Here is a 14,173-nt window from a genome sequence, read left to right as displayed (position 1 = left end):
AGCTAAATATAGAGGGCTATGCTCACAAGTTCAAATACAGTACCTGTTTATTAACTGTCTCATAAAGTAAAATGACATTAAATTAAGTGGGGTTGTTCCATATGGGAAGGGTTTAGATTTTCACTGATACTTAATACTGATCAAACTTCAGATTTCATAAAGGCATGCTGGGAGCTACAAAGTTATCTAATAATTTTTCTCCCCAGCGCCTCTGTTACTATTTCTCCTGGATCTCAAATAAAATTAAAAACATGAAAGAAAAGTTCTCTCTAGGTCTCCACTTTAAGTCTAGCACAGCCCCAGGCTGTCCTCTCACACATTACTTAAAAAGGACTTTCACTGTATCTAAACAGTTAATAAAACAAATATTTCCACGAATGTGTGAACTGTTTGAGGCAGCATGCATGGAAATAAAAGAGATCAGTCTCAGTCTCTACCCACAAGGGGCTTACAGTCCACAGAGGACACAGAAGGCAGATGGTTACAGTAGGACAATGGGCCTGTAACAGAGGAGCAATTAAGCCTGCTTAAGGGATAGGGGCATTCAGGAAAGTCCCAAGAAGATATTGATAGAATAAGGTTTCACATGAAAAATGGGTTTAAGCTCATGGAGCCAGGTCCTAAAGATGCCTTGTATAGAATGACAAACATGGAGAATCACAAAACTACAGAGCCAGAAGTCACTTCAGGGAATAAAATTCAGTTCAAAACTCTCATGTTTGAGATGAATTCCAGAGACATCCAGCAACTTCTCTGTCATCACAGGAAAGTGGGGCAGAGTCTGGGCCTGCACCCAGTTTTCCTGGCCTCAGATGCAGCTCATCAGTCCCACTTTTCCATTCTATCCCAGCACCATCCCTTATTCATCCTTCATGGTGTGGTTTCTGTCATACGTGAAATTGACCATCAACTCCTTGGAAATGGAATCATGCTCTGCCATTCCCTAGTTGTGGGACCTTGGGTAAGTGATTTAAATTCTGGGAGCCTTAGTTTTCCTCATTTGAAAGAGGAGAACAATGTCACCTGCCTTGCAAGGTGGTAAGAAGGATCTGGTGACAGATATATGTAAAGTGCCTGAATAGTGGTGGGAACATAACCACAATCATTGATATTTATTAAAGTCATTCTGCCGATCACCTGATGTGACTTCTCTCACTGACTCCCCACAAGAAAGCAGTGAGCCATATTCTAATATCCTCTACATTTTATAGACAAGGAAACCAAAGCTTAGCAGATACCTGATTACTAGTAGCTTCCATTACTACCATTTGGCTGCTCAGAGAATTTTGGGGAGATAAGCATGTTTATATAATATACATGTAGCAAAATGTACAAATCTTAAGGGTGCAACTCAAGGAGTGTTTACAAAGTAAACACAACTCACACCTAAGTAACCACCTTTCAGATCACAATACAGAACATGACCAGCATTCCAGAAGCCTTTCTTGTGTCCCCACCCCTGTTATTCATACCACCCCCAAAGGTAACCACTACTCTTGACTTCTAATCCATAGATTTGTTTTATCTGTTTTTGAATTTTACATACATGGAATCACACAATACGTACTCTTTTATGTCTTTTCACACATTATGTCTGGGTGTTATCCATGTGGTGAGACGTAGTGGTAGGTTGTTCTTCTCCACTTGCTGTAGAGAATTCCATTGTATGAAAATATCACGTTTTATTTATCTCTTCTACTTTGATGAACATTTGCGTTGTTTCTAGTTTTTAACTATTGTAGATAATGCTGCTATGAGCATTATATACATGTCTTTTGGTGTACACACACACACACACACACACATTTCTGTTGGGAATATTCCTGGAAGTCTATTTTTTGGGTCATAGGGTGTATTCTGCTTTAGTACATACTGTCAATAGTTTTTCTAAGTAGATGTACCAATTGACACTCCCACCGGCAGCATATGAAAGTTCTAGTTGCTCATCAACTAGAGACCGTTTTTTGCTTTTGTTTTGTTCTGTTTTTTGCTTATTTACTCATCTGAAACATAGTGGTAGTAAAAAGGGAATGAGTTTTTAGCCAAGGGAACAGCTTAAAATTCTAGTTCTATTACTTATTAGCTCTGTGATCTCAGGCAGTTTACTTCAATACTCTTAAGCCTCAGTTTCCTCTTTGTAAACTGGAATAAAGCCTACTGTGCAAGGTTATAAGTTGCCTAGAACATAAAGTGGCTAGAAGCATCATAAATATTATTCCTCATCATGCCCTACATAGGTGAGCGTTACTGTAATCGTTTCTTCTTCTGATCATCACAAATGGGATATGAAACCAAAAGAAAAAAAAAAGAAGTCTCAAGAGGAGTCATGGAAATAAGGCAGATTGAGGAAGGTGGGAAGCTTCTAAGATTCTTTGCCAACATGTAGGTAACGTAAGTGGCTCCACTTAAATCATCACAACTTTCTTGGCTTCAGGTCAACTGTGGGATTGCGTTAGGCTGGTCCAAACAGCAAGGAGAAAGCAAAGGGTTCCTGAGAGGAATTGTAAATCAAGCTCTCCTCAGCACTGATAGAAAATGCACCCAGTAAATCCTATTCAGCTGCTCTGCCCTTGAGGCAAGGGCCCAGGAAAGAATGAGGGCGATGCGCCCAGGGGAGGGGTCACGCTAATGGAGATGTTGTTACAGAGCATCATTGAAACTCCTGGCTGAGAGGCAGGTTTCTGCTCTGCCAAGCCGTCGGCCTCCTGGGTCTGTGCAGTGCCTCCGTTTGCTGTGTCGTCTCACTGCTTCACTGAGTCAGGTGTCCAGGCAACAAACACAAGGAGCACTGCCAACTCAATAAGGAACTTAAAAAACAGAATTTATCCAATTCAGGAGGCTCGGGTGGCAGAACCACAGAGCTGCCCAACTACTACATTTTGATTTAGTGGCAAAAAAGCCAGTCCCACAATCTACAGAACACCTTCGCTGCTCCACTTTCTTAGGTTACCCTTCATACGGCTCGGCTCTTGCACAAACACCTAGAAAATATTCTGCAGCGAGGCAGCTTTTTGGGTGTTAATGATGGCGTAAGAAGAATGTAAGTCATACCTAAGCATGCTGAGATTCTGCGGGACCAAGACTACTGAAGGTTACCTGACAGCCGTGTTCGGTGTTTGTTCACTGGATGCTCGACTCACAGACACACGTGGCAAAAGCCAGCACTTGTCCCTGTGAACATCTCCCTGCTCCAGAAAGGCCTAGGAAGTATCAAGTCTGCAGCAAAGAAATTTCAGTTCCCCAATCAGCTTTCTGGATCTCCTTACATCCTATGTGGATTTCCTAATTTATGTCGACTCCTGGAGCTGAGCCCCATCTGGACATCAGACAACCCGAACTGGGCCCAGACCCCTGAAAAGGAACCATGAGATACAATGTTCGGTACTGAGGTACTTTAACCAAACAAACCTATAAATTAGGTCAAGTCATTTCTCGTCTCATGGAGATGGAGCTCTCTTTGCTCTGCACACACACACTACACAGTTATCCTTTTGTGGACTCAGAAGGAACTGAGGAAAATACACATATGCACACACACAGAGTTTTCTCAGTAAAAACGTACAGCTTCAAAGCTGAGAAAAATTTGCAAATGTGTTAATATACATCGTGTAATAAGACCCCTTGCTGGTCTTAATGACGCATCCCAGGATGCAAGACCGGCTTAAAAAAAGAATCAGAAATGTAAAATGTCAGAATCAAATCTGATACACAAGTGAACCAAGAGCATTTTAAAACATTACTTGGAAAATAAGAAAGTTGCCAAGATGTAAATATATTGAATGCAAGAATATGAAACTGTGGCACTTTAAGGTTACATGATAGATCTTAAGGAGAGGACACTTATAATCTCTACTTGGGAAACAGACCAGAGGTAAACATGTGTATTAGTGGGAAGCATATCCTCCAATAAATTCAGAGGCCGGCTTGGCAAAATCAGAACGCTTGCTTCCCTACTCTAAGGCCTTTGATGTTCTAACAGCACAACTGTCATTGCAAATAAATATATCAGTTACTCAAGTGTGCATAGGGACTTTAATGAAGGATACTGTGTGGGTCTCACAGCCAACTTCGTAGCTGACCAGGTTCCAAACCCCTGACTTGCCTTCTTTCCCTCCTCTGAATGGCAATTAAGAACAGAATTACAGTCAGCATCCAGGATAGAGCATTGAGGAGGTTCAGTTGACTTCAAACTCTAATGGTTGTACAAAGCACTGCATTAAATCTTTTATGTTCCCGTGATATATTTTAAGAAACATTATACAGGCAGAAAATTTCAGGGGTAAACTATTAGAGCAGTGCACAATAATGTAGGCACTCAAATCCTGTCATTGTAAATGTTGATGGTTTGAATGACTAATTACTCACACTCAAGGCATTAACCTCACCCCTCCCACTCCCCCCCTTTCTTTTTCCTGCAAAATATACAACAAAAGCGAGAGGGAAGGCCTCAGGCATGCAGCTGCTGGATCATCACTCAGGGTCGTTTATCTCTGCGGAGGCAGTGGGGGTAAGAAGCAGAGGCTGGGCCAGGCTTCTTTCTTTCTCAGGATGTTCTTGAAAATAAGAGCCAACCCTCTCTGTCCTTCATGGCATCTCTGTCACCACAATTCTGGGTCCTTCCCAATGGTCCTAAATTAACTGTTCAATCACATCTTTTGCTATTGTCCACCCAAGGTATCTGTTACACTACTTCCTGGACATGCCCGGTTATATGCATTAAAAAAGGGTTCATTTCCACAATGGCTAGATCTGGGAATGTTAGATGAAGGGAGATGGAGCCCTGGAGTGCCAGGCACTGTGCTAGGTCCTGGGGATACACAGACAACAAAGACAAGGAGCTGGCCCTCACTGAGTTCACAGTGTGGATGCATGACAGATATCAGAGAACATTAGGGACCACCAAGCCCAACCCTGTAACTTTAATGAGGAAACTGAGGACCAGAAAGGGGAAGTGACTTGCACAGGTCACAGTGCTAGTTAGAGACAGAGCTAGGAGTTAAGCCTAGGCCTACAGGCTACCTCACTTGAGTATTCTTGTGACAATGCAGACATGGCCCCTTAGATGAGAGTATACGTCTACTTTTTTTTCGGGGAGGGTGTGAAGGTGGCCATATCACAGAAACGCACTTGAATATAGGTGTGGAGACATGTCTACCTCCTTACTTTTCTGAGTAGAGTACTTTAAACAGTTCACAAAGAATGGCGACCTGAACTCTGAGCTCCATCGTACAGAGACCACATCTGTTTTGTTTATAATAGTATCTCCTGCATGTAGGACAGGGCCTGAGAATTGGTAGGTTCTGCATAAAGAACTACTGAATGAATGAAAGTCCTCAAAAGTCCAATAGTTTGCTAGATCCCTCTTAACAACCCTGTGAAGTACAAGCCAATAATTTTATTAATGTCCTCTCCATCTTACATATAACAAGAGGACAGAATACTTATTGAGTTGCTATTATATGCCAGGCATACACTTAGATATTATTTCAAATGCAGATTCTAAGAGGCATTCATTCAAGCAGGAGGGCTGAAGCTTTGGCCGACATGGACCCTGTAGAGAAGCCGGTGAATGCCTTTGCTCTCAGAAAAATATATATGCACATAACATTTTAGGTACACTAAATATACATGCACATAACATTTTAGGTACACTAAATAATATATATATGCACATAAAATATATATGTGCATATATATAAAACATATATATATGCACATAACATTTAAATATATATGTGCATATATAAAATATATATATGCACATAACATTTTAGGTACACTAAAGCCAATCCTTTGTCTCAGACTGAAATCTCCCAATTGATTCTAAGAGTAGCAATATAATCAAAGGGCAAAAACTTGCCTTCCTTCCCCAATCACTCTTTTCATGTAATTTCTTGCCCTCAGAATTCATTCACTCATTCATTCATTCAAACAAATATTTATTGCTGAAGGGTCCACATGTCAGAGGAGAGAGCAAGCACGTCCTGTGGCCAGAAAGTCCTTTAAGTATATTAAGCGAGACCCATTCTAAAATTCTGGAAAGTACTTAAGGCCTCCTTTAATATTTCTTCCATCGGCTCATGAATCTCTTACAGCTCCCTCTGTCCCCCACGCTTCACAAGGCTTTCATGTGCTCAGGCTTGGGGGAAGTCAGATAAGAGTTATAGGGCTGGTCCTACTCCTCACAGCTGAGGAGATCACTGTTCCAGACCCCAGGTAGGCACAGCAGGGGTCCTACCATAGCCCTCACACCAATCCGGTCAGCCACACCACCCTGGTTTTGCTCCAGTATTTTCCACAGAAATGGCACTCTGACAATAAATTGTATGGTCTTGCATTTATGTACCTTAACCTAGTTTACACTTTCAGTATTTACTTCACAAGGCAAATAAAAGGTTCCAATTTTATATTAGAGGAACCTGTGTCGATGTAGAACTCACTACTGACATTCATCATCTGAGAGCCCAGTGCAGGGCCCTTGTACTCCCATCACGCCACTCTCGGCTGTCCTCAACTTCTGATTTTCTTGGGGGGTGGGGCGGTGACCTCGATACTCCATCATCAGTCAAAAGGATCAAGAGAAAAGAACCTAAGAAGGTCACAGGAATATGATGTTTCTTTTTCAAATACTCTCCCTTCTACTTTCAGCACCCTCTAAATGTCAGCACTCCCAGAAACTAGAAAGATGCTAAAGGAATTGTACTCATTGCAAACTTGCTTCAGGTGTGTACATCTGCGATCCACATATGTATTTTATTAAATATTGTAATGAGTATTTAAAGGTGTTTCCTTTTACCATGCTGGAAGGACGTTTGAAAATTTATGTATAAAGGCTAAGCCTTATGTAATAGAACAAGTGCTCCCAAGAGCATGAAGAATAATGTTTACCAAGGGCAGTCACTGAATTGAACCGTTAAAGAAATAGATTTAAATTATTCATGAGAACAAAAATAAAAGTCCTAATTCTCTTTGTAGGCATTTCCCACTTGACCCTTATAAAATTCTGACATGCACTATGTTAGACTCTGGTAGAGCAGCCCAGACTACTGCATCTCACCCACTTTTCAAAAGCCTGAAAAACAAATCCCCAAAGTTAGAAAATTACACAGCAGGCTCTGTGTTCCTGAAGACAGATATTATTTTTAGGAATAATTCCTCACTTCTCTTCTTGCTCCTTGAAAGATACTAAAAATGTCCTTACACCCCCCCCCCAATTTGATATTTCTTTAAAGTTTTGTCCATCAGCTCATAAACTCCATGCTTTTCAAGAGGTTTTAATTTGCTCAAGTCCCTTCAGATTAATTTTTTTTTTAACGTAACATTTTCCTGGTTATGATTCAACTGGGAAGGAGACACGTTATTAACGGGGCCCACGAGGAGGGGCTGAGATCTATGATCTGATCAGTCTAGGAAAAGGGAATTTGGGAATATACACCCACCCCCAACCAAATTATAGGTGATGACTCACAAAGACCCCTGGACCAGGGGAATCTGGCTGAACACTGCACTCAGGTCCCCCAAAACCATTTGCACCAAGTTTCTGTAGATTCTGCTAGACGGTAACTAGAAAATTCTAGGAAAAAAAATTTAATTCCAACTGAGGAAAACATGCTGGCAGTTTAATAATGCCTTTGGGCAGATGCACAAATAACTTGAAAGACCTATTTACTCTAGGAAGTTATGTGGTAATAAATTCTCAGCATATCTTTAAAACAAGTGTTTTCAATTCAAGACAAGTTTATTGAATGCTATTATAGACCAAGGCATTGTTTGAGGAACTGGCGAAACAAAAATAATTTGATCCCTGCCCTTAGAGGGTTCAAGGTGAGAGGATGGGAAAGGAGGGGAGGTAAACAAATAATTAAAATCAATCATATACACCCCTTTCTTTTAAGTAATTCCCTTCAGACTTTGTCTAACAATGCCCCACCCCCTCACTAAAAGCACGTAAATGAAATTACACATAGACTAGTCATACGCCATTCTAATACTGAACTGACAATCCTGTTTCTGGTCTAAATGCTTACGTCCTAAACAAGTGACTATTTGTAACAATGAGGTAAGCTTGAGGCATCACTCCTTTGAAACAGCATCTTCTTCACTGGAGATGAACACCAGGCATGCCAAAAGTATTCTCAGTGGTGACAGTCAGGGCTTTTTAAAAAAATCAGCAGCCGCTGGAGAGAATAAGAGGCATTAATACTTAAAATAGCAGGGCCAGCATTTAAATGAAAAGCATCATCAAAATTTAATGTCTTTTAGGCATTATTCTCAAATTCACAGAAATCCAAGTTTTTAATCTTCTTCCCCAGACACATCACATACATTTCTCCTTCTAAATAAATACTGGCCTCCTTTATATCTTACAGTGTTTCTTTAGGGCTTCAGTTTGGGCCTAAAATGATTTCCTGGTGTGCCCATCTGGGGCAGTCCTGGTACAACCCCTGAGTATTTGGTTTTAACAGACTTTTACAGAAAACTCTCCAGAGCTGAGGGATGGCTTGATCGTCCAGTTCATTATAAAGACAGGGAAACCTTCAAACGACACCCACCCCCACGCCCCCATTCAGTCTTCTTCTCAGAAATGGCCAATAAATAAATACAATCCCAAACTTTCAATAAGATTTCTTCATTAAAGGCATATTTGAAAAAGACAAATGTTTTCATTTTAATATAAATGCGATTTCGTGGGCAAGCGCTCAGGCTTCCTGCAAAAATATCAGCTCTAATAAAAAAAATCAACTGGAAAACAATTCCTTTCCCATTCTACTCCCTAAGCCCCCAAACTCTGAATGTTTAATGTAGACAAAATAACCAAAATGCCTAATATTAAGCTATGGGTTCCTGTTGGGATGGGAACCAGTTGTGATGGAATATATGTTATCTTCATTTTCCATACAAAGAACATTAATGAGTCACTTGTAAAACTGTCCACAGACTAAATCGGACTTATCTTCTGATTAAATGCATAAACAGTAGCCAGTGGCACAATTCATGTAAACATAAGTACTGTATATTTACAAAATGCCTGGCTAGTGGCTCAGAGTATGAGCAAACTCACCAAGATTCAGCTGTAAAAAGCCACATGTTATTCTGTATCTATACCATGATTTAAAGCATTGGGTCACTGCTCTGAATTTAAGTTTTGTGCACACTCAGACTGAATTCTTCAGATATCTACATAAAATATTTTTTATTTTGAAAATTAATCCTGTTTTCTTAACACAGCTGGGGTAGAGAGGAGGAGGAGAGCAGAGGGGAATAGAGGGAGTTAGTATCTAGAAAAATCTGCACAGAGCAACCTTCTCTTTGTTAAGAGGAATTGTATAATGCCAGCAGCCCTTCCAATTCGAAGGAGAGAGATTATCTGGGGACATTCTGAAGCCAAAGTTACTGAGAGAAACAAAACGGTTCTCAGCACCTCAGTGCATGTATAAGTGGCCGATGTATAAATTAGACCCATGGACGATTCACACAGCCTCATATTATATCTGTATGTTCACTAGTGAAAAGATCTTGAATGTCAATCTGATAGGGTAGTTTTAAATTTGAAAATTCCTGTATCACACTTGAAATTTTATTTATAATTTCCTCCTTCACTGACTTCGTTTTCTGTTTTTGTTTTTTGTTTTTGTATAAGAAAGAAACATTAGAAAAAGGGACACTCTCTGGGAAAGCAAGTGGGTGCAAGTAAAATTGGACTCTAGCAAACCAGGGTTGGTGAGAATGCAGACCTGGGCTGGGAGAAGTGTGGATGTGAATTGTTTGTGGACAAAATGTTTACAGAGAACATAGATAAATATTCAAAGTTTGCAAGTGTCAAGCTTTAAAGGGCAGTGAAATAGTCTCTCTCTCATCATTACTGGTGGAAATAAAAATTGGCACAACCTTTCTGAACCTCATGTTCATATTCTTGGACCGATGATCCATTCTGAAGCTCAGAAAAGAATCCAGAATTCTGTAGACCAAAAGTATGCACAACAAGGTATATTAAGAAAAGTATACCCAGAAGTGTGAAAAAATAGAAACAACCTGAGGGCCCAACAGAGGGGGTGAGTAAGTAAGTTATCATCTAATTTTATGACACGGTATTCCACAACTGTTAAAATTATGTTTATAATGGTTTTTATAACATGAGAAAATGTTTGTAATCAATGTAGAAAAAAGGTGAAATAAAAAATTGACTATGTCAATTATATAAACATGCACAGAGTAGGAAGGAAAAATTAAAATGTTAATAATAAATAGTAGGATTATAGGTGATTGTTATACTTGTCTCCATCTCTATCTTCCAAGTTTTTTTGGTTTTTTGTTTTACAATGAAAATATAGCACTTTTATAATCTGAAAGGAAGCTATTTTTAAAAAATAAAGAAAATGTCAAATCCTTCAAACCAGTTCGGAGCCACAGTATTAAAAATGATTCCATCTCTCTAGAGACTGTCATACAGAGTGAAGTAAGTCAGAAAGAGAAAAACAAATATCGTATATTAACGCATAGATGTGGAACCTAGAAAAATGGTACAGATGAACTGGTTTGCAGGGCAGAAATTGAGACACAGATGTAGAGAACAAACGTATGGACACCAAGGGGGGGAAAGTGGCAGCGGGGGTGGTGGTGGTGTGATGAATTGGGCGATTGGGATTGACATGTATACACTGATGTGTATAAAATGGATGACCAATAAGAACCTGCTGTATAAAAAAATAAAATTCAAAAATTCAAAAAACAAAACAAAACAAAAACAAAACAAAAACAAACAAACAAAAAAGGATTCCATCTCCTTCCCAGAGCTGTCCTGCAGGATCTCTCCTTGGCCACACTCTGCTTGTTTCTACATAGGAGCCCAAATGAATAAAAATCGCATTTCTTGAAACAGTTTCTGATTTGGCCTCCCCTTCACCTACATCACTGCGCATTAGTGAGGTTACAATCTAAGTCTGCCTTATCGCCTGGCAGCAACCTTCATGAGGACAGCAAGGAGAGTGGATGATTTATAAGAAAACTGTTCCCTGGATCAGGGAGTGAAAAGTACTGATCTGTTCTAAAAGCTCCTGCTGACAAACTCTGATATTATGAACATTCTGCACTTGGACAAAAGCTCCCACTTTTCTTAATTACATGGTTTGAGCAGGAGCCTGCTTTCAGGATCTGCCCAATCACACAACAGCCATTTATTTTCCCAACTGCAGCTGCCAAAATTTCCCTGATCTCTGTTCTGTGCTCCATCTTCAAGGACATCTTGTGAATGTATGACACTGTCAAGCAGCATTCCACGCCATGCTTTTTGAGCTTCTCTCTCTCTCTTTCCTGCATATGGAGATCCTCCTAATACATATTTATAAAAATCTCATGAACAAGAAACAAAGTGGAGAGGCAAAAAAAAAAAAAAAAATCACAAATACCGAGTATCAGAATATTTCTATCTGCTTTGAGGCAAATACTTTATTATGGCAATGAACCACTAATATTCTCTATTATTGGTGTGATGGGTTTACTTTTATTTTATGGATGCTGCATCCTGTAATTCTTTGGGTCCCCTCTTTGTAATATTGCTAGGAAAATGAGTGCCAAATCTGTAGCCCTCTATGTGTAAAGAAAGAGCATAGGACCTCACTGCAAACTTGATTTTTTTTTTTTTAAGCACAAACCTTACCCCTGAGTTTATCTTATTTTTAAAATTCTCTTAGTTTTCCTTCATCTCAATCTCTTCATTGTTCTATTTTTTAAAATCTCCTACTGTATGCATTATGATTTGCTTCATAACAACAGAAAATTTTGGATTAGAACAGAGGATAAATAAGTTAATATTTCTGTCTTCACAAACAATCTTTTGTCTTTATCAAAACTTGCTTTTGAAATTTCACTAATTCATACTAATTGGGCAAGAGTCCAACTGGCATTTTAAAAATTGAGAAATAATAAGCCTTTTAAAAACACATGGTAAAGTTCAAAATTATTACCTTTATAATAAAATTCAAACTGCATAATATATAATTCTCAGATAAGACCCTTTTAGGACTAACTTAATATGTCCCTAAGAATAATTTAGATATGACACATCCAAATTATGATACACTAAGGTTACTGAAAAGAGTTGAGTAGGGTAACCATCTCCTTTGAAATCATAGACACAAAGTAAATTTGCTTGCAAACACTTCCAACTCTTGATATATTCTTTTTATCCCAGAAATTTACCTTTTAAAAGAGTGAAAGACTAACAGATATTCAGAATCAGCTGTTGTCAAATCAGTGCAACCTAAACTTCTTTAGTTACAGGCATATTTTAAAGCAAGGTGTAAGTCACAATTTACTAATGATAATATAGTGCTTCATTTGAATAGCCCCTCCCACAACTGAAGTTATCTTTTAAAAGAAGAAAAGCAGTATAAAGAAACAAAATCCAAGCTAACTTCCTTAACATTAATGAGTTCCTTCGATGAGCCAAAAGCCATTATGTTAAATGCCAGGGATATAAAGGAAATAAAAGAGGTTCCTGCCTGCAAGGAAGTAAATAAATAAGTAAATAAGTAATTATTATATAATGTCATAAATGTGGTAATGGAGAAGCACATACAAAGTGCCTAGCAAAGTCCCTGCCTGGAATATGGCAAAGGCTCAATAAACGGAGATCCTGTTTGGTTTACACAGGAAAATGTCTAGGCAAGCAATTACCATGAAGTCCTTCCAATACTGCCAACAGTTAGCACACAATAAATGGTAATAGGTATCTTCACGTAAGTTACTTCACTTAATTCTCCCACAACTTTGCGAAGTAGGTAATTGTCACTCCTCTCATTTACAGCTGAGGAAACTGAGGCTTGAAGAAGTGAAGTCACTTTACACATGACGGAGAAATGAGGCTTCAGGCAGTGTCCACTGTCACTCAGCCAGACCGCAACTTGAACTCAAGTCTGAAACCAAATTCTGTGCCCTTCCCTAAACCTCCACGTTTGAGGAAAGAATTCCTATCAGCATAAAATGCAACCCGGTAGTCTCAGAGAAAGTAAATGATCTAATCCAATTAAAAACATTCTAGGCTATGTGTCTGCTATTAGTCAGTAAATACTGCCAAATAAATTGTTGTTACTGGAAAGATCTTAATTCAAAATTCTACATGGTATAATGGAAAGAGCATGAGGTTTGGAGTCTATCTGATCTGGGTTTGAAAACCAGCTCCAGCCTTGACCTTGGCTTAGCCACTTAAGACTCTCTGAGGTGCAATTCAAATTTACTCATCTGAAAAATGTGAACAATTTTCTGTCTGCCTTGCAGGGTTACTGTGAAGACTGAAAATAACAAATTTAAGGCATTTGGCTCAGAGCTCAGCACACAGTAAGCACTTAATACATGTTCATTCTCCTGGTCCAAAACATAACATACTGAAAATATGTGCCCATTAAAATGTGTTGCAGGTGGCAAAGTTGACTAATCTGAGAGCTGGTAAGATTTATCCCTGGAATTTAATTTCTGAAATAGAAAAGAACACTTAAAAACGTTACTACTCATCACTATGTCAATGGCTATTTCCATTTTCAAAATGCTTCACAACATTAACTAATAAGTTCTCACAATAATACCAGTCAGGAAAATATAGAGCAAAGGAGGAGAGATTAAGTGAACTTTAAAAAAAAGAATAATGCAAGCACCATATTTAACACTTACAGACACAATTTCTGGTACACTTTGCTCTTTTAAAAAACTCTCTACTGTGAATGGGTTAAAGTTGGATACTTCAAATGCAATAAGCAGTCATTACGGTTTCTGATTTCTCAAAATGAAAACCCTTTTGTTTTCACGGGAAATTTCAGGAAATTGACACACTGCTCTGTATACTGAATATGGAGGGCATTCCTGGCTTTCCACATGGACCTGCTCAGGGTGAGAGAGTGGGGGGTATTCTTGGTCCACTTGGATGGCTCCTCCCTCCTGTGGACCCCAAGGGGCAGCTACATGGACCAAATGCCCTTCAGGAGGATTTTCCAGGCCACCATCGGAAAGGCGCGGTGGCAAGTGCAGAGATAACACAGCAAGTGTCATCTCCCTGCAGAAACGAGACGAACCCTTACAAAGCCACTGGAAAGAATTCATTAAATCACATGCTAGACGCAGGGGAGTTTGTAAGCACATTCACACCCAACACCCCTTTTAATCTTCATGAAGATCCTCAGAG

At 39.2% G+C, this 14,173-nt stretch overlaps 1 protein-coding gene across 1 annotated transcript in view; it reads right to left on the bottom strand.

Moving 5' to 3' along the window:
• ELAVL4 (ELAV like RNA binding protein 4) overlaps positions 1-14,173 on the bottom strand; it is an 84,145-nt gene that overhangs the window by 47,979 nt on the left and 21,993 nt on the right. The window lies entirely within an intron of this gene.

The sequence above is a fragment of the Balaenoptera ricei genome, chromosome 1, assembly GCF_028023285.1.
Source record: "Balaenoptera ricei isolate mBalRic1 chromosome 1, mBalRic1.hap2, whole genome shotgun sequence".
In the NCBI taxonomy this organism is placed as follows: Eukaryota; Metazoa; Chordata; class Mammalia; order Artiodactyla; family Balaenopteridae; genus Balaenoptera; species Balaenoptera ricei.
This window is presented reverse-complemented; position numbering and strand designations above follow the sequence as displayed.